General features: G+C 34.0%; 2 protein-coding genes across 3 annotated transcripts in view; both read right to left on the minus strand.

Annotated features, from left to right (window-relative positions):
* Positions 1–20,891, minus strand: part of LOC117181634 (leucine-rich repeat-containing protein 15-like) — a 431,057-nt gene that overhangs the window by 360,855 nt on the left and 49,311 nt on the right. The gene's annotated exons all lie outside the window — the stretch shown is intronic.
* Positions 1–20,891, minus strand: part of LOC117181635 — a 413,839-nt gene that overhangs the window by 56,756 nt on the left and 336,192 nt on the right. The window lies entirely within an intron of this gene.

Here is a 20,891-nt window from a genome sequence, read left to right on the forward strand (position 1 = left end):
GCATCTTTTTTTCATTATTTTTTGTCGTACAATCGTAGAAGAGAGAAGAAAAGATATATGCAGATCCTTGATTCGGCTGTATTCTCTAACAATAGGAAAATTGAGTGAGGCATGACAGGCACTCTATCTCAATCCTGGGTTCCATCCGAACTTTTACGATGTTTTAAGTTGCGTTGGAATACAACAAGAACCAGACCATTTGTCGAAAAAAGCTCTCTGTTCAGTCCTGTATTTAGTCATTGATATTTTGTGGTTGAAGTATGAAGTCAAACAATTCAGAATTGTAGAAGAAAGGATTCACAGAGTAATACATGGGCTAATTTTCGAGCCTGAGGAATCGCCTTAGGGGTTGCCAGCGCAAAAAATAAGGTGAAGGATGTTTAGAGTTCTTGGTCAAAACTGAGTACATTCGACCTATTGGCCTGGGATCGCTAGTAAATACAGGATCTACCTTTGGTGACCCCTGTCATAGATCATTGTTGTGGTTATACGAGTTGAAGAACCCCAGGGTAGGGTTTTGACTGGCCAGATGGAAGATAAATAACAGAGCTCGACGAAAGTGCACGTCCTGCGATCCCTATTCACCATCTTAGACAGAATAAAGTTTGGGGTAGTAAATACCCTATAGAGAATGTATTCATACGGTCTTTTTAGATGTGTCAAACAAGTGCTGGTTTAGATGTGCATAATGAGGATCAAATTGGCTTTCACCCTCTTGAAGAAAATAAGTATGATTGATGCTACGTTAAGGGCGCTTGTTTAAATAAACGTATGATTAAAACAAGGTGATAAATAAAGCCGAAAAAGAAAAGGTTATTTTGAAATCTCAAAAGACACCGATGCACGCATACTTCCAATTAAATAACCTGATCGCATTAATTTAGATATGCACAGTTCGGACGGTACCATCCGTGCATGTGAACTTGTGAGTTTAAAATATGAAAAAATTGAGACGTCCACAGTTAAAATGGTACTATTTTTACACGTAGACTTGAATGTTGAAAATGTGATAGTAGAATTGTGAGCATATTAATTGAGAGATGTACACTTGGGACAGGACTATCTGTCTACGTGGACTGCTAAATTAAAAGTCTGATCCTATTATTTAAAAGGTGCACAGTTAGGAGACTCCTATGTTTGCACACGATATTGTAAGTTAAAAATCTGATTGTAATAATTGAAAAGTTCACAGTTTGGACGCTACAATATTAGCACGCGTATTTGTGTGTTAAAAATTGAATTGTATTAATTTGGACAGACACAGTTTGCTTTTTTTAAATTTTTTTCACAGAGCAACAAATATAGTGACAAAATTGACCATTTAGCTTTGTGAATTTTTATTTCAAGAAAAAATACAGATAAAAAATCACTATCAGCCGGAATTATTGCACATGCATTCATAGAAGATAAATAATTTTAATAATATTTAACTTAATTATTATAAACAATTTTTATAAAAAAATTCTTATTAGTGTTTTTTTATCATAGAAAAAATTGTTTATTTCATGCTAGCTGCTAATATTTTTCATAAAAGTCATGATTTGTAACAAAAAAATTAGCGTAGGTTAACAACTATTGTTTTTATAAACATTTCTATAAACAAATCTTTATAAACGAGTTTTTCTCATAGCTGAATTGATTTTTCTGAAGAAAAGTGATTCACAACTGTCTTTAAAGCCATTTATACACTTTAAGCTTTATTATACATAAACAATATAGATTGTTTATAACAATTTATTTAAACAAGTCTCCTAACCGGCCGTTTCATCGTAGAAAAAAATGTTTTTTTCTTCAATAACACAGCCACACAAAAAAAAGTGTGCGGATCTGGTAACAAGACATACGTATTCCCGTGGATTCTGGGGCACTGCATTCAAATTCGGTTTCAAAAATCACCCATCACGTCATGGTTGAGTCATAATCTCAAAAAATGACGAAAAATCTTGCACTGAGGTAAATAAATTTCAAAATAATGCCAGTGATTCAAATTTTCAGTTCAAAAAAAATGTCGACAACTGTGAAGGATCAACCCTGGCCTGATATCAACTTATTTAAGATAACTTTACCCAACAGAACCTGACCTCACCTAACCTGAATTAACAGAAATTTATTGAACTACACGTAAAGCTCTGAAAGCATATTTTCCCAGTAGCAAATGTGTGCTACATCGAATGGATCAACTCGAGCCTAACCTAGAAATAAATCTAACCTAGCCTAACCTAACCTAATCTCACGAAACACAATTAAACTGATTGTGTTGTCCCGTTGTGTTTGCGGTACCGTTTGAATCAGCTTGGGCTTAACGTGCAAAGAGGTCAAACCTATCCTAACCTAAAAAAACCTGACCTAACGTAACCTAACCTAACTTAACTTCACGTAACACAATTAAACTCATTGTGTTTTCCCGTTGTGTTTGCGGTACCGTTTCATTCAGCTTCGACTTAACCTACATAGAGGGTTAACCTATCCTAACCTAACAAAACCTGACCTAACCTAACCTAGTCGAATGAAATTCAACCACACGTGTAGCTATGTAAGCGTAAGGTTCTCAGTCTTAAATGTGTGCTATATTTAATAGGTTAACTCGATCTTAACCTAAAAATGAATCTAACTTAACAGAACCTAACGAAATTTTGATTAACGCAACACAACTTAACTTAAGTGTTCCCGTTATAATGCTAGCAACAAGCGGTTATGAAACTCCAGACATTTACTGCTATTAATGTCAAAATATGAAAGTACGCAAGAACAGCGTTGTCAGCGTAATCGGTTAGGTTAGGTCAGGTTTTGTTAGGTTAGGATAAGTTAAACCTCTATGTAGGTTAAGCCGAAGCTGAATAAAAAGTTACCGCAAATACAACGGGACAAAACAATGAGTTTAATTTTGTTACGTAAAGTTAAGTTAGGTTAGGTTACGTTAGGTTAGGTCAGGTTTTTTAGGTTAGGATAGGTTTGACCTCTTTGCAGGTTAAGCCCAAGCTGATTCAAACGGTACCGCAAACACGACGGGACAACACAATCAGTTTAATTGCGTTTCGTGAGGTGAGGTTAGGTTAGGTTAGGCTAGGTTAGATTTATTTCTAGGTTAGGCTCGAGGTGACCCATTCGATGTGGCACACATTTGCTACTGGGAAAATATGCTTCCAGAGCTTTATGTGTAGTTTAATAAATTTCTGTTAATGAAGGTTAGGTGAGGTCAGGTTCTGTTGGGTAAAGTTATGTTAAATAAGTTGATATCAGGCAAGGGTTGATCCTTCACAGTTGTTGACATGTTTTTGAAGTGAAAATTTGCATCACTGGCATTATTTTGAAATTTATTTGCCTCAGTGCATGATTTTTCGTCATTTTTTGAGGTTATGGCTCAACCATGACGTGATGGGTGATTTTTGATACCGAATTTGAATTGAGCGCCCCAAAATCCATAGGAATACGTGTGTCTTGTTACCAGATCCGCACACTTTTTTTTGTGTGGCTGTGTAATTATTAGAGAGTGACATTTATTGCGGTGGCTAACCAACGAAATTAAATAAAGAATAACTTATATGATTGTTATAAACTATTTTTTTAACAAAACTATGATTTATTTTTTTTACATGCAAAAGGGACGGTTTCCCACAGAAGAACAATTCGAATCTAAGAACAGGATTCGATTGATAGAACTGATTTTCGAATTGATTGGAATTTATAGAACAATTCGAATCTAAAAATGATTCGAGTTCTGAATCGTAATTTATTTATTTTAAGTTTTTTATAATAATCTCATTATTATTATAAGTATCAATTTTTTCATTGATTCAATAACACAAATAAGATTATCACAAAAATGATTAAAGAAAAAATAACTTTTTCTACTACCAACCGCAGATTGTCACGCATTGGTTTAAAATAGTTATTAACAATTACGCAAATTATTATTTAATGTCCTATATCCAATTTTGGAATCACTGTTAGTTTATTGTTGGATAATTTCAGTGGAAAACCGTCCTTTTTGCACGTAAAAGAAATAAATCATAGTTTTGTTGAAAAATTGTTTATAACAATCATATAAATTATTCTCTATTTAATTTCGTTGGTTAGTCACCGCAATAAATGTCACTCTAATAATTACTGAAGAAAAAATCATTTTTTTCTACGAGGAAACGGCCGATTAGGAGAATTGTTTAACTAAATTGTTATAAACAATCTATATTGTTTATGTTTAATAAAGCTTAAAGTATATAAATGGCTTTAAAGACAATTGTGAATCACTTTTGTTCAGAAAAATCAATGCACCTATGAGAAAAACTCGTTTATAAAGAATTTATTTATAGAAATGTTTATAAAAACAATATTTGTTAACTCATGCTAATTTTTTTGTTACAAATTATGAATTTTTTGAAAAATATTAGCAACTAGCCTGAAATAAACGATTTTTTCTATGATAAAAAAAATTAAATTAAAATTAATTTTCTAAAAATTAAAATTAATTATGTTCTATGAATGAATGTGCAATAATTCGCGCTGTTGATGAGTTTCTATCTGTATTTTTTCTTGAGATAAAAATTTACAAAGCTAAAATAGTCAATTTTGTCACTATATTTGTTTATATATTGTTGCTCTCTGAAAAAAGTTAAAAAAAAGCAAACCACAATTCTCGTAAAATTTAATTGCTGAGCATTTCTAAAAAAAAAACTTTAAAATCGGTTAAGAAATACGACCTGTGGGCGATTATGAACAGTAAATTCCTATTCCAGACCACTGTGGGATGGTACAATCTGTGCACCGGAACTTCTAAGTTGAAAATCTTATCGTAATAATTGAGACGTGCAAATTTGGGCGTCTCCGATATGTGCACGCGGACTTGTGAGTTAAACATCTCATAATATTTATTGAGAGGTACACATCTGGAAAAGGCATCATCTGTGCACGTTGAAAACTTCATATGCATTTTCCTCAAAACATGGCTTTTCTTATTTTTGGCTTGTTAAATGTCCTGGCGAGTCGTTTTTTAATCTCAAGGGTTCGAGTTGGGTTTTAAATTATGAAACTTTATCCAGTTATATGATTCTAATCGTAACTCAATACCGACCAGAAGTGCCCCTTTCAAACGGATTCCGACATATATATTACATACATTTTCGCTTTAGATTTGATTTGCCTTAGATAATATTTATTAGATTTTGGCAACTAAAAGCGTATGTCTTCTCGACGGTATTGAATTTAGAGACAGTAAAACTTTACTCACCTTGTAAGATATGAGATTTAGGATTCGTTAACCCAAAACGGCTTTATCTATTAACTGGGCATCGTAATAATCAAATTAAATTACTGGACGGGTGAAACTCACTATATACTTAGAAAATTACGAATCTAATAACAATTAATATTGAGTAAATTCTATATTAGGATGTTTTCCTATCAAATACATTGTTTGATTGACCTTACAAATGAATGAACGAAATGAGAAATAAAAGCTGCGCTATTGGGCAGTTTTTTATAAAGGGGGAAGTATAACAATCGAATCCCTTGGCTAAATTCATTTGCTGCACGCTAAATGGAGAGTCTTTAGGAGATATTTATGAATATAGAAATAATTCTCCTGATTACTTTTCAGAGCGTTAAATAATTTGAATAATGTTTATTTTAATTATGGATGTGAATAGAAATAATGAGGATTTTGTCATAATTTCATTATACCGAAGTTATAAGTGAAGAGATTTTTCACACAATTATAGATTTTTTCTTTTTATGCTACTTTTTGATACTTTTGGCTAGACAGCTATGACGTTCATTTTTAAACTTTTATTTACTGGCGCGTTTTGATAATGCAGCTTGAAATTTGATCCCACTCTAAAATTGGGGAAAGGCGTTTAATGGGATTTTTTAGGAAGTTGAGTGGATCAGCGTTTATGGGCTTCGCGTCATATAATAGGCAAGGATTAGATAGATCAGCGTTTCTTAAACTTTTTTTTTCAGTTTTCAGGGAGGGACAAGGTCGCCACCCTTTAATTTTTTCTGAATACTGGAACCCAAGCGGGATACTTGACTGCCGGTCATGCAGAAGTTTGCATGCTTCACGCGAGAGAATTCGAATCGGCTGAGGAAAATTAAAATGTGTTAAAATGTTTATCAATTCAATTTTAATTAGTTGACTCATTTTCCTAATCTAATTTTAAGCGAATGAAAAAAAAGTTCATGAAAATCGGTTAATATTAAAAATACCAGTTGACAGTTCTTGTAATTTTGCATGTACTTGAAGATATGATTAGACACCGTCTTGACATGCCAAAATGAAACCCTCCGTGCCAGACTTCAATCCGTGTGATTTAAAGAAAGCAAAAGTTAGCTCACACGACATTGACTGATCCTTCACATTTCTGTGGAAGATGCTGCGCATCTTCTTATCGAGGAGCTGTTCATGAAAGTTTTTCTCTTGTTCTTTCTTAATCCGGGCTTTCAGGATTGAGTACTCGAGATGGATAAGATTTGATGCATATTTCTCACCCCTAATACAGGAGTTAAGTCCAATTGTTTGAGCAGCCTCCTACGCTGCTTTGTACAGAAACCCTCCTTTGTACACTCCTTCGTGCTTCCTGACCATTTGCGACTCCGTGTGCTGTACCTAGAATAATCCTGTTGTAAAGACATTCAAAATTCAATATTCCGCAACCACCTTAACGGCGTGAGATGTAGAGTAGCGTAACAGAGGACTTTAGATGCATGCTTTTGTTTATGTGCATAACCTTTCGTGTCCCGATATCAAGGGATCTAAGCTCGTTCTTCGTCCATGGTACAACTCCAAATGAACAGAGTACTACCAGGACAGCAAGCATGTTCGTTGCAGATACTTTGCTCCTCGCCGACAGTTTGGAAGACCAAATCTGGCATGCCCAGGTATGTATAAGTCTCTCCAGCGCAAAGTTGTCGTATAGCGCTTCTATCGACGAGTTCAGTGTCTTCAGGGATGCCATTAAAGTTTCCTCGCTTCAAATAAACCTTGGCGCATTTGTCTAACCCCAATTCCATTTCAATTTCCTTAGTATATCGTTCGACAATCCCTAGAGCTACATGTAGTTGTTCTTTGTCTTTAGCATACATCTTAAGTTCGTTCATGTAAAATACATGAGTGACCTTTTACTTTCGATTTGCAGGTTCGCCGGATATGTACCCGTCGAAATGGCGAATTGCTAGAGATAGTGGCAATAATGTGAGGTAAAAGAGAAGTGGGCTCATGGTGTCGCCCTGAAAAACACCCTGCTACGCCTTTCTTTGAGCCGCGTTGTTCTTACATTTCTTGCCACACAGGTTCAATTGCCTGAGCAATCCTATCAGTTAGGATAGCTGTGAATATCATATACAATGTGTTCAGACAAGTGATTGGCCTGTAATTCTTAGATACAGCTAAGTTGCCTATTTGCGGCAGGAGTATTGTGCGCCCTTCCACCAACCACTCCGGAATTGTTTCTTCCGACTTTAAGTATGAGGTGAAAAAATGAGCCAAATGCTGATGGGTTGAAGAAAACTTCTTCCACCAGAAGGTCTTGATACGATCTGGTGCCGGAGCGGAATAGTTCTTCACCCCCCTTGATCACCTCCTCGGTAGTGCTGGGTGGACATTCTTTATCTGGTGTTATGAGGTCATCACACAGCTCCTTGAGGCTATTCACGTTATATGAGTCTTCGTCCAGTATATGGTGCACTTCGTAGATTTCTCTCCAAAATACTTCGGCCTCCTCTGGTTTGGGCGGGTGGTCGACAGTAACTGGAGTGTCTTGGAAGATTCGAGATGGTTCAGAGAAAAACTGTTGATTTTCTCTGACCCACCTCTCTTTCCGCTCTAGACTTCTATTAGTGCGACAGCTCCGGGTGTTTCTCGCACCACAGAGCATGCAGTCGTGCCATGTAACCCCGTTCAGGGGCCACACTCACATCGTAGCACTCTAGGAAGTCGCTATTTAGTTGCGCCGTCCATCTAAAAGTCCCGAGATTCCGTCGCTCCATCGCATTGAATCCATCTTCATTGGCTCCCCCAGCTCTAGAGTGATCGGCATTGTTGGTTGACTCATTGTCGGGAGCCCTGCGCGTTCTGTTGTTTTGAACCGCACTTACTATAAATATGTTTGGTGTTGTCATTGTCGTTCCCACGAGAAGCTAGGGAAAGGGGTTCGTCCATCCTTGTAAAGCCCTGAATACAAGGATAAGGCTGCGTACTCTGAGAAGTCGCCCGATATCCCAGAGTCACCGTTCTAAACACCTCAACCAGGTGCCATTTAGCTTTTGGCACGGCTTTCACGCCTGCGCTCGGGGGTTACTTTCTTTGGATCCACCCCTGGACAATTATCCGCGAGTTCTTATTCATTTTTGTAACCATATTTAGCAGAAACTCTTAGTACAGGGACTCTCTACCCGCAACCCGAGGACGCGTTCGGTGGCTTCTGTCATAGGCCCTTCGGATTGATTCTAGAGGAATCAAATATATATATATATATATATATAAATGAGCTGTAAACATTATTTTCGAAACGATAAAATTTTCCCTCAATAGCGGATTTTTAAATGTTACAAAAGGTTGAAGTATTTATATGGTGATTACAAACAACTTGAAAAAATTGTTATAACAGAGCGCATTGACTAACCTTTTGATAGTATCTCTGATTTTCAGTAAGACAGAAACATAAGCTTGTAAAATATTGAGTTTCAATTTTTTTCTTTTGTTATAGAAAAATTTCCAACTGTGAGAAAGCAAATTTATTTGATACATATGAGAATCAAAGTGTTCATAAAATCAGAATAATAAATACATAATTGCTGAATGTACCCATAGTACCACACGAAGGTATTTTAAAACTTGTTCTGAGAAGGAATTTTCCCACTTTACTCTAACCTGTTAAGCATCCATAGATATACCTATCAGCTCGTGTATATCTTGAAGTCCCAGTACCCGTTAGTACGAATTTTTAAATTAAGAACCATTTTTAGCTCAAAGGCCAATCATGAGGCAATATGTGGTACCAGATGGATATTAAAAATTTATATAAAATTCTGATTAGAACTCTCACTAAAAAGACAGAAGTTTTGTATGGGAATGACTCGCAGCACCGATATTGTTTACTTAATGTTATCTGGAAGAGTACATTAAAGTATAAACATAATTCTCCTCAACTATGCGAGATAAAGCGGCGCACTATAGGTCAAATTGCATTTTTCTGGTTTAAAATCTAATATAACGAGAAAGAATAGAGATAACTTTAACAATTAAAAAAAAAGGTTCATGTTATGTGGATTGAAGGAAAATATGTAATGGTAGGAGAAGTGTTTGCAGTTGTCTCTTATCATATTATTTAAATAAATTATTTGTACAATATCGTACCAATAGTGTATCAATAATTTAATAAAATAATAATATAATTATCTCTCTCTCAAAATTGTATTGCATTAAAAAATATATTTAGTAAGAAAAACTGTAACGTCGGAAATGAAAGTTGTTTTAACGTTGTGACAACGTTGTAATAACGTTGTAAAGACATTGCAAATATCCGGAGTCTCTCCATCTGAAATTTTATTAAACGTTTTATAAACGTTTATAAAGCGTATAATATTTATTTGTTTATTATTAATATCTGGGAAACGGCTAGAGATAGAGAAAAAAGCGTTTTATATTTGTGAACAAATAAACGAAAAGTTCAATTTATAATAAACGAATAAATAAACATTATAAAACGTTTTATGATAATTTTATAAAAAATTATAAAACATTTGAGTAACGTCTTGTACACGCCTAAAATGCGTCTTAATAACGTTTTATAAAGGTGTATCTAGTTTTTTAATGTTTTTTTAAGTGACTGTTAAAAACGTTCTGATAAGAAAATGGATGGACAGACTGTGAACATTTTAAACGTCTTTATAACATTACTACAACTTTAAAGTAACTTTCATTTCTAAAGTTACAAGGTCAAAATTCTAAAATTGTACCCATATGGCGAGAGGCTATTCATACAGTTGAGAATTTTGAAGAAATGGTTACTAGAATCGTTTTTACCACCCACGAAAACGCTTTACCATGTTTTTTTCGCCAATTATCTGATTTTTAGCCACTTACCCCTTATTTCAACCCCTAATTTAGAGGTTGATGGTATCCTAATAATTTTTATCAATCTGCATTACATTTACTACAATTAAAACAAAAAATTGTATTGATATCATGATTTCCCTTTCAGATTCAACAAAAAGAAAAGCAAAAGGTCATCGATTTTTTAAACATGCTTAACTTCACCCCTTACTTTAACTCCAGAATAAGCAATGTAGGCATTCTTACATAGTTTCCTTTAATCCGCGTAACATGGACTTTATATTTTTTTTATATCGTTGAGTTACCTCTATTCATTCTCCTTATATTAGATTTTAAACCAGAAAAATGCAATTAGACCTATAGCGGGGCGTATTTACCTAACCCACTGGAATCTCCAGCTATCAGAATAAATATTTATCCCTAAAAACAGACCCTCGTAAGAAACGACGTTTGACAAACGTCGCCAAATAATACATTCTTACTACCATTAAATAACAAATTATAGTAAAAGCAGTCATAAAAATTCCACAAGAGAATGTTGTGAGATCATTAAAATTCACCAAATACTGTCAGTGAATAAAATATTTTTTTCAATAATAGATTTTTATATTTTTATTATTCGTCTCCCACAATGAAAAATTATTTTCAATAGTTATAACAATATGAATTACGGAATCTGTTATTACGAACATTTCTTGAAAATGCACATTTGGCGGTGCTGTCTTTTTTATGGTCTTTTAAAGAATTTATAAAAATTGCATACAGGATCTGTCTATTTCTCTAGTATTATGATGTGTGATTGTATAATTTTATTTTTGGGAATACGCACTAGCCCTTCATCATTTGAAAATATGTTAATTAGATATTAAATTCTGTAAGACAGTAAGCAATCCACTGAAAGAAATAGTTTGAGGCTAATGGCAATCCGAGTTTGCTTGAGAATTGCTAACTGAATTAGAAAGAAAATTTTCCTTTCTCAGCCATTGGAATTTGAGATTTATTACCTGCGTATAAGAAAATCACCAAGCCGAATATAACAAGGAAAGTTTGTTTGACTGAAACGATAGTTGGGATAAGTGTAGTATTAGATATATGATTAAAATGTCAAAATATTATAGTGTAGGTACAAGAATTTTGTGCCTCGGTATCATAGCCGTATTGAACGTATACTTTTATCAACTATTTATTTTAAAGAACACTGCGTTTAAGTGTTGCAATGGGCATCCGGCTGTTTGCTTGATTCAGCTATACCAATCGATGTATTGTACCGTGCATGTTATGCGAGATTGACAAGCCGGTGAGGTGCGCGTCGACTCGGCATTAGTCGCCGTCTTCAGACTTTCTATATCAAATGAGGTTAGGAAGATACTTTTGAATACCTAACTCCGAAATTTGTAAAAGATTAAGATTTATTAAATATTCTATTCAACAATTTCTAAATAAATTATGTATTTAACATTTATTTGCCCTTTCATTATTGTATCTTCAGAATAATATTTGAATTTTATGTTTACAATAGGTTAGGATTTTAAAGTAATTTCATTATTTTTCGTCTGATTTTAAATGAATTGGGTCAGCGATAACTGTTATTCGTACGTTATTCTCCAAAAAACCCACGTAAATTGCAGTTAACTTGTAACCACTATAAATAAGATCGCCGACGGTTATAAATACCAAAGAGTTAAATGTAAATATGACGAGGGGTCAATCGCTCCAACATTCCTGGTACATTCACCAAATACTCCTAAACACGTATTTTTTCAATATTCCGGATATTCGTGGTATTCTTGATATTCTTGATAATCTTAAATATTTTTGATACTCCAAAATATTCCGAAATAGTCCTAAATCTTCACAAATATTCTGACATATTTCTCAATTTCCCTGTGCGCTCTACTAATGAATTTTTAAATAGTTCAACGGGATATAAAGTAAAGAAATTAAAAATATTACAGAGCATTTTAAATGATTTTTAAAAAATTAAAAAAAGTTTAGGGAACTTCATGTAATTTAAAAATATTTTTAAGTATTAAAACAGATATTTTAGAACAGTAATTTTAAAGTTCATAATTTAATTTAAAAAGATTTCAAAATATTTCATAATATTTAAAAGAGTTCAAGATATTTCAAATAAATTTAAGAGTTTTAAAGTAATTTTGAAGAATTTTAAAGGAATTTCATAAGGAATTAAAATGAGTTTTAAGATTTTAAAGTAATTTTAAAATATAAATTATGTTTTTGAATTCTTTAAAGTCTGTGAAATTTCTTAAAATCTTCGAAAAATTGTAGAAATCATTTGAAATCGATTCAATTTTTAAAATATATATTGATTTCTCTGAAATCTTTTAAAATATCTATGAAATATTTTTAAATTTCGTTAAAATCTTTAATTACATAAAATATTCAATAATAATTTGTAATATCTCTAAAATTATCATATTATAAATATATTATTATAAGCTTAACAACATTTTTTGTAGAATGGGTTATAAAAATTTGCAGGCGGTCTTGCACAGCTGTAGGTTATATTTCAGATTTTTTCTTTATATTCGAAGCTAGGTTAGCCGGGAGGCTTAAGGCGTAAGGAATGCGAAACATATTGGGTTCGAACCCGCTGCAAATAAAAATTTTCATAACGTGCGATTATAAATAGTTTAGTAATTATGTAATACAAAATAATTGTGTACTCGAACATGTTAACAAATATTAAAGTATTAAGTGATAATACAAAATATTAATTTCTTCGGCGAAAAGTTAGCTTCAAAACTTCTTTGATATAGACTGTATTTTAGCAATGATTTTAGATTTTATAGAACTATTTTACGTTTTTCTTATACCCTATCTTTCAGTCAAGGTTACGTCACCCCGACCTTCAAATTTTATAGAACTTTACATTTCGTTGAATAGTTCAACGCAATGTAAAACAAAGATGATATCTATTTTTACCTTGCATCTTTGAAAAATAATTTTTAACGAAATTATATTTTTATATTATTAATAATAACGAAAGTACGAAAAAATCGAATTTTTAAATTAATTTTAACTTCACCCAGTAGTTCGGGTGTCAAATGGCGCGTTTGTGAAGGTCTGAGAGGCACTCTGCAGGTGTATTGCCCACATGAAGACAGGCCCACCAAATGTGAATTTTCAAGAAATGTTTGTAATTACAAATTCCGTAATTCATGTTGTTATTACTATTGAAAATATTTTTTTAATTTGGGACACGAATAATCAGAATATAAAAATCTATTATTGAAAAAAATATTTTATTCACAGACAGTATTTGGCGAATTTTAGTGATCTCACAAAATTCTCTTGTTAAATTTTTATGGCTGTTTTTCAATATAATTTGTTATTTAATGGTAGTGAGAATGTATTATTTGGCGGCGTTTGTCTACCCTCGTTTCTTACGAGGGTCTGTTTTTAGGGATTTCCCAGTGTTTCTTTTTTTTAACTTATTGACTGAAGTGTAAATTATTTTCTTCTTAAAAGTCTTTACTTTTTTTTTATAAATCAATATATGAATATGCTGAGTTCTTATGTGTACTTCATGTTTTGTTTCTGAAGAGATCCATAAGCTTAAAGCGTTATTTTTATTAGATATGAAGAAAATTTACAAATTATATTAACGAAGTGTTTGAATTGGAGAAAAGTTATCGAGCGCGAAGCGCGAGTTTCGCAATGAGCATGTCATCATGAAAGCTGTAGGTGCTTTGAGAACCTTCTTCAAAAATAAATGAAAAAAATATCAGTTCCAATTCATGGCTGATATTCGTAAGAAGTTTAAATCACAGTTTTATATTAAAGTTATAATATTTATGAAATTTGAAAAAAATGCACGTACAGTATTATTTCATGTATTTGGGGACAGACGTGGATCCACAGATACCCTACAGGGGTCGCCGCCGCCAGCCTTATACTGAGGTCTGAAAAAAGGTCCTCAATTCAGTTTATTTTAATCAATTTTAATCTTTCTCAAATATAATGAACCTTACATAACTCCCTATACGTATTATTTCGCGAGCTCAGGGCGGGGGGGGGGGGATGATCGCCCCGTTTGTCCCCTCTGGATCCACGCCTGTTTTGGGACATTCATCGCGATACATTTTCCACCCTGAACGTATAACGTACTTTGTAAATGAGCCCTTTGAACTATTTATAAAATGTAATAAGAAAGTTATTTCAGTATCACGCAACTTATAATTTACATTGCAATTATTAAATGTAAAATGATATACATTGCATTGTAATGAATATTTAAGTAACAATTTAAAAATGCAATTATTAAATGTATGCGGTGAATGCATCTTGAAGAAAACGAATAGGAGAGAGAGAAAACCCTACAGCTACTGTATAGGAGGCTTCAGGTGAAACGTAACCAATAAAGCAAGATAAAAGAATTCATATAGGAACACAGCCAGACATGCTTGGCACAACAACATAATAAACGGGATCTAAGTGATGAAGAAGCTTGGTTAACCGTGTCATACCGAATCCCCGCCCCACTGCCGAGAATGATCGTGAAGGAAGGTAGAGATGTAACCACAGCTTCAGGAAAAAAAGCCTGAATCGAACTGGTGAAGTTTTTCGGCAATTCGCGCGTCGCACGAACTTTTCACAACAACATAACAACCATATAAGCTACAAAAGTCCGAAACATATTAAAGTAAACATTAATCATTTATCTTTCATTATCTGTTTGAAAAAAATTAATATATTCAGTATACTATTAGAAATTATGGTGTAAAGATGAAAAGTCATAATTCGTAATGTTTTGTCTTTGTATAAGCTATAGGGAAAGCGATATTTTCATAATAATAGTTACGGCCGGTTCGCCTTCTTATTTAGCGGTGAGACCTGACCGGGCCTGCTGATTACATATTTCTACTGCTAAAGGCTGGTGACCTCAGTATACAGCATCAATTAACTATTCTAGCGAACACGGGCTGAAAATTGTAGATAACACAAGGATCACATTTATAAATAACATTCTTAAAATTCAATGCCATAACAGTTACAGTACTTACAATTACAGACTTGATTTCCCAATCAGGTTCAAACAGTCCCTACACGGAGAAACCTTTTGCTGCAATATTTACTAAAAATTAGAATAGATTTTTCTATTTTCAGTTTGCAATGAAGGGTCATAGCAGAACTTTCGTAATGTTTGCTACTCCGAATAGTAACTAGTATCTACCTGCCGAACTACAAAATTCACGGAAATAAAATTTAAAAATGTTAGATTTATTTCTACAGAAGATTGCAATATTTGCAAAGAACTATAGTAACGTCGAGAGAGATCGGCGCACTGATTTAGTAAGCTACTTAGTAAAAATAGGGGTAGTCAGATTAGCAGACGAAAAAGATAAACCCAACATGTGCCGCGTAGCGTTGAGGGTTACGATACGTATCCTTTACACAAGCATAAAACGTAAATGCAGACTTATTTATAATGGGATGTTGAACTCCTTCGCACTATTACATTTATTTAAATTGTAATTGTATAGTACACACGATTATATATAGTATATACATTATTACATACATGCAGGAATATTATATTACAAGCTGAAACAGAAAAATGTGATTAAAGTAAAGCTGGTGCCAATCGAAGACGGGTTCTCCAACGCGGCAGCACGGCGATATTCCATTCGGCTAAACTAGATAATGAGATCCAGAAATTGATGCAAACTTCTGTTAAAAACAAGAATCCAACGACCAAATTTGGACCACAGCGAATAAACAAAAACAAAAAATTCTATTGTTATCTGAAAAAAATATATATTAAAAAAAATTTTCGGACAAAAATAAAAAAGAGGAAAGAATGCAGTTTTATTTATTTTTAATTTTCATTTTCAATGTTATTTTATTGTAATTGAATGAAAATAAAAATAAAAAAGGCGAAAGAAAGAAAAAGATAAGGAAGGGAATGTGGCTTGCTGCCTTCTAATTTTTCTTTCCTCTTTTTTATTTTTGTCCGAAATTTATATATATATATTTGAGATTACAATAGAATTTTTGTGTTTTTGGTTTATTCGTTGTGGTCCAAATTTGGTCCTTGGATTCTTGTGTTTAACAGAAGTTTGCATCAATTTGATTTCGGACGTTAAATAGGATTTTTAATTTATTATTAAATTTCTTACATTTTGAGATCCAGAAATTTATCGCCCTTATGAAGTAAGTGCTCGCACTGAAATTCATTTTCTTTGCATCAAACCAAGTTGAGTGATTGATAAATTTAAGGAATTTCAGTAGAGCGTTGGTCGGCTGACATCGTTTACGCTCGGCTGCACTCGGTCCAACGCTAGGCTCGCTTACTAAGTCACTTACTAATATTTAAGAGCGATCTTCCGAATTTGTCTTACCTTATAATACAAAAAATAGAAAGTGTCATAGTATAATTCATATTCCTACAGAGAATAGCAATTCTTCTTACAAATTTAGTCTTTTATGTTATTTTAGGTACTTATTACTTCTACTCTTTTTATATAATTTAATTATGTCTATACTAATTTATCCTATCTAGGATTTCACTATAAAAATACTAGGACTTCGTATTATCAATAGAAAAATTTTATATCAAAATAGCATATCTTACGATTATTGTAATAAAATATACGAATTATCACCTTGGTCCCTCGATTGTAATGTAATTTAGTCATTTTTCCGGTATAAAGTTTCTCAGTGCACGGTGGGGCGCTCTGACGAATCATGGACATCATAGAGAGTATGCATAAGAACAACATAACCTCATATCTCAGTTTCAGGTCAGCCCTGAAGAAGTGTTTATGTTAGGATATGTAACAGTTCTGGAATTCTGTAATGTAACTCATATGGAACAGAGTGATTGAATTCTTACGTCACTAGAATGCCACAAGTGGTACAAAAACGGAAAATAAAGGTCACTCTGTTCTGTAACACTGTTAATATACAGAGGAGTAACTGCTTTGTCACTGGAATACCTCACGTGTTTGCCGAACGAAACATGAATATCACACTGTTCTGTCACGGTGTTACTGTAAGGATACATAACAGTTAGGAAATTCCGTAATGTAAGTCGTACAACCCAGTTATATAGAGTAAGGGAGAGGGGAGGTAGCGCCAACCCGTGGGGCAAAGATGATTTTTCTTATATCATGACTATTATTTAACAATTTTAGTTCTACTTTGCATTAAATAAATCTATTTTATTATAGAGATAGTGTTACTTACTAAAATATTTAAAATTTACGTTCTACAAGAAAAATTATATAGAAAACAGTTTTTACGACGCAAGAATGTAAGTTTCACTGACAGAAATATAAAGTTTTCAACTTTAGTGAACATGCTTACAGTATAAAAAATCGATATTTTATCAGATAAACAAATATCACAGAATGTGATTATGATAATCAGACGTAATTCAAGTCCAAAATATATTAAATATCATCAATTATATTTCATCTCGTTCTCGAGATTACGTATGTCTCCTTGTCGCTAAGTGTCACCATGGCATTCAACATTAATATTTCGTGGTGCGAAAGGTGTTACTTCGGCATTCGCGAATTTTTAAGTTTTTTGGAAGATAGGGTTTGTGGGGTTTAAGAGTGAATATGTCTGTGTAGTTTTTTCGGTATCAGAAAAACGAAGCGAGTTCCTAAATGCGTGCAGAAATTACAAGAGACGCTTTGTGAGGTGGAAAAGTTGCTTGCTAGCAACGAACACAGGGAACATGGCTAACACTCGAGGCGAGATGACAAACTTCGTAGATTTGCAAAAGGAATATCAAGAACATCTCGAACGCGTTCCAGAACACCGCAACGACGTTCGAGATCGCCACGTCGACGGTCGATGTCTTCTCGGAGCCGTTCGCGATCACCTCGCAGACATCCAAGATTATCCCATAGACACTCAATGGCTCATTGGCGTTCAAGATTGTTGGGGTGGTCGAGGCCGCCTCGAACTCGATCAAGGTCTTCTTTTTCCTCACGGAATTCATTAGAAAAACCGACTTCAGAAAACAGATTGTCAGAGCACAAAAGCAGAACGACATCCGTGGAATGTAAGGTTCAAAATTATCCATTCTTTTTTTATCATATGCCTACAAAACCTCTACAAGAGACAGGGCATAGGCCGCAAAAAAGAACCCTTTTTTATCGATTGATTCTACACGAGAGGTAGGACATAATCGAAATAATTTGTAATGCCTAAAGAATCTGTACGAGAGACAGGACATAGGTTATACACAAAAAGTTATTCATTTTATTTATTTTCTCAGGATCCCCGAAAAATAACGAGAATAAAAGTTCTTCAACAGATGGCAGTAAAAATAGTGCCCCTCCGGCTGATGAAAACACAGCTATCAAACTATAGCCGATAAAAATGATGTCGATTCATCAAAAATTGTAGATGAAACTGCGAAATCTTGAGAAAAACATCTGAAGTCCAAGAAGAACAGAATGTGAGCCCAGAAGTTTTGGCAGTTTTTAGTTCTGCTCCCGAATCGGAGGAAAAAAAGGAATTAAAACTCCACCCAGTTTTGAATGTGCGCTGGAAGAATTATTTAAAAGCAGGTTTAAAAAAGGTGGAGCTTGAGAAGTTGCTTCAATAATATCTTAGATCTGGAGATTGTCTTCTAGAGGCTCCAAAACTAACTGCGGAGGTAAAAGAGGGATTGATAGAGTCAGCAGCAAAAAGGGATAAATTCTTCATGGAATCACAGAATATGATTGGATCAGCCTTGTCAGCACTGGGGGAGGCAGTTTCCAACTTGGTCAGCGACAAAGCGGATAACCTAGAAAAAATCAAGGTATTGGAGAAACTGAGTGATGTCGGGAAGTTCTTGATACATCAACACCATGCGGAGTCCAGTGCAAAGAAAGCTCTTATTTCGCCAGGTCTTTGCAAGGAAGTTAGAATCCTGCTTGATAAGACTAATTCCGAAGTTTTTCTCTATGGTGAGAAATCGGGCGAAACGATTAAAGAAGCAAAACAGATATATAAGACCAGCATGGAAATTAAATCACAACCGACGGTCAAGAAAAATGTTAAAAACTCTTCGACTCTTTTAAACTGGAAGACGCCGGCTGTTCGTCCGATAACAGGGCATCAGCCGGTCTCCCACTTTAAGAATACTGCCAAACCGAGTTATACTCCGAAGGGGAAACAGAATCAGAGCTATGGGAAGAACCAAATCGCCGCAAAATCGGTTACAGCGAAATCGACAACCTCAGCGTTACAAAAACAATGGAGGTAGGAAATATTGGTGGCAGGCTTGCTGGTTTTTTACAGGAATGGCAAAAAATAACCAAGGATAAATTTGTACTTGATTGTATAAAAGGACATACAATTTTTTTTTAACAGTTACCGGTTCAAACAAATTTCCCAGTTCCTAAATTTCAAGACGAAGAGGTTTTACGCGCCCAGAAAGCTATTCATAAGCTGATCATGAAGGGAGCAGTTCAAAAATGTGATCTAGTCGATAATCAATTCATTTCCACTTATTTTTTATCCAAAAAATCTGATGGCTCAGATCACTTTATCTTAAATTTAAAGAAATTAAACGAGTTCCTAGAAACGGAACTCTTTAAATTAAAAGATTTAAGAACGGCTATAAAATTAGTATCAAAATTGATTTACAAAATGTTGATTTATTAATACTGGTTAACGAAGAAAGTAGAAAGTTTTTACGTTTTAAGTTTCAAGATGAACTTTTTGAATTCACATGTTTGCCTTTCGTGTTTTGCACTTGCCCTTACATTTTCACAAAATTTAAGAAACCCGTCATAGGTAGCTCGAGAACAGAGGGATTATTATCTTGTGTTTACCTTGACGATTTTTTGGTTCTTGGAAGGGATACAAATGCATGTGCAATTAATACGGAAAAAATCGTTTCCTTATTAGAAAAGCTTGGTTTCATAACTAATAAAAATAAATTTAATTTAATTCCAAGTAGTCGGCGAAAATATTTGGGCTTTAGAATCAATTCCATCGAAAGGACAGTAGAATTAACTCTTGAAAGAAGGGAAAAATTATACTTGTAGTGAACGACTTTTCCAATACAAAACAATGTTTGATACGGGATTTTGATAAATTGATAGGATCTTTAGTAGCGTGTTGTCCTGGAGTTGAATAGGCTAAGAGACACATCAAACTTTTCGAAATCGCAAAAAATCAAGCATTTATAAAGGCTCAGTGAAACTTTGACAGAAAAATTGAAATTCCGGAAGAATTGCGGCCAGATTTCGAGTGGTAGAAGGATAGATTATCGGTGGCAGTTGCTTTCTACGGTCTTAAATGTTTCGCAACAGAATTGAGAGATAAGGAGATCCTTCTCAGAATTGATAACTCTACGGCGTTATCATATATTAATAAAATGGATGAAACGTATGTGCCAAGTCTGAACGCAATAGCACAAGAAATTTGGGAATGGTGCGAAGCTCGAAACCTGTGGCTCTACGCATCTTACATTGCATCAAGAGAAAATACTGACGCGGATAGAGAATCTCCAGTAGAGAATGATACAACAGAATGGCAATTAGTTGATTCAGTTTTCCAAATTATTCAAAATAAGTTTGGAAAACCAGAGATTGATTTCGGAGATATTCATTGTACCAAAGTGGATAGCTCAACCATGGTATCCTCTATTTTACAATCACTTAATAGAGATTGCAACAGCAGGCGTTAGCCGAAAAAATTTATTCTGGTTGTAGGCAAGCTCTCAGGGAGGCTTTTCAAATCAGATGAGCACCAGATTCGGACTTAGACTTATTATTAGGATCCTTATCCGTTTCATTGCTAAATCAATGTGATTCAATAATCAAAAAGTGGTGGCAATATTGCACAGATCAGGCGAAAAGCCCTT

Source organism: Belonocnema kinseyi, chromosome 10 (genome assembly GCF_010883055.1).
Source record: "Belonocnema kinseyi isolate 2016_QV_RU_SX_M_011 chromosome 10, B_treatae_v1, whole genome shotgun sequence".
In the NCBI taxonomy this organism is placed as follows: domain Eukaryota; kingdom Metazoa; phylum Arthropoda; class Insecta; order Hymenoptera; family Cynipidae; genus Belonocnema; species Belonocnema kinseyi.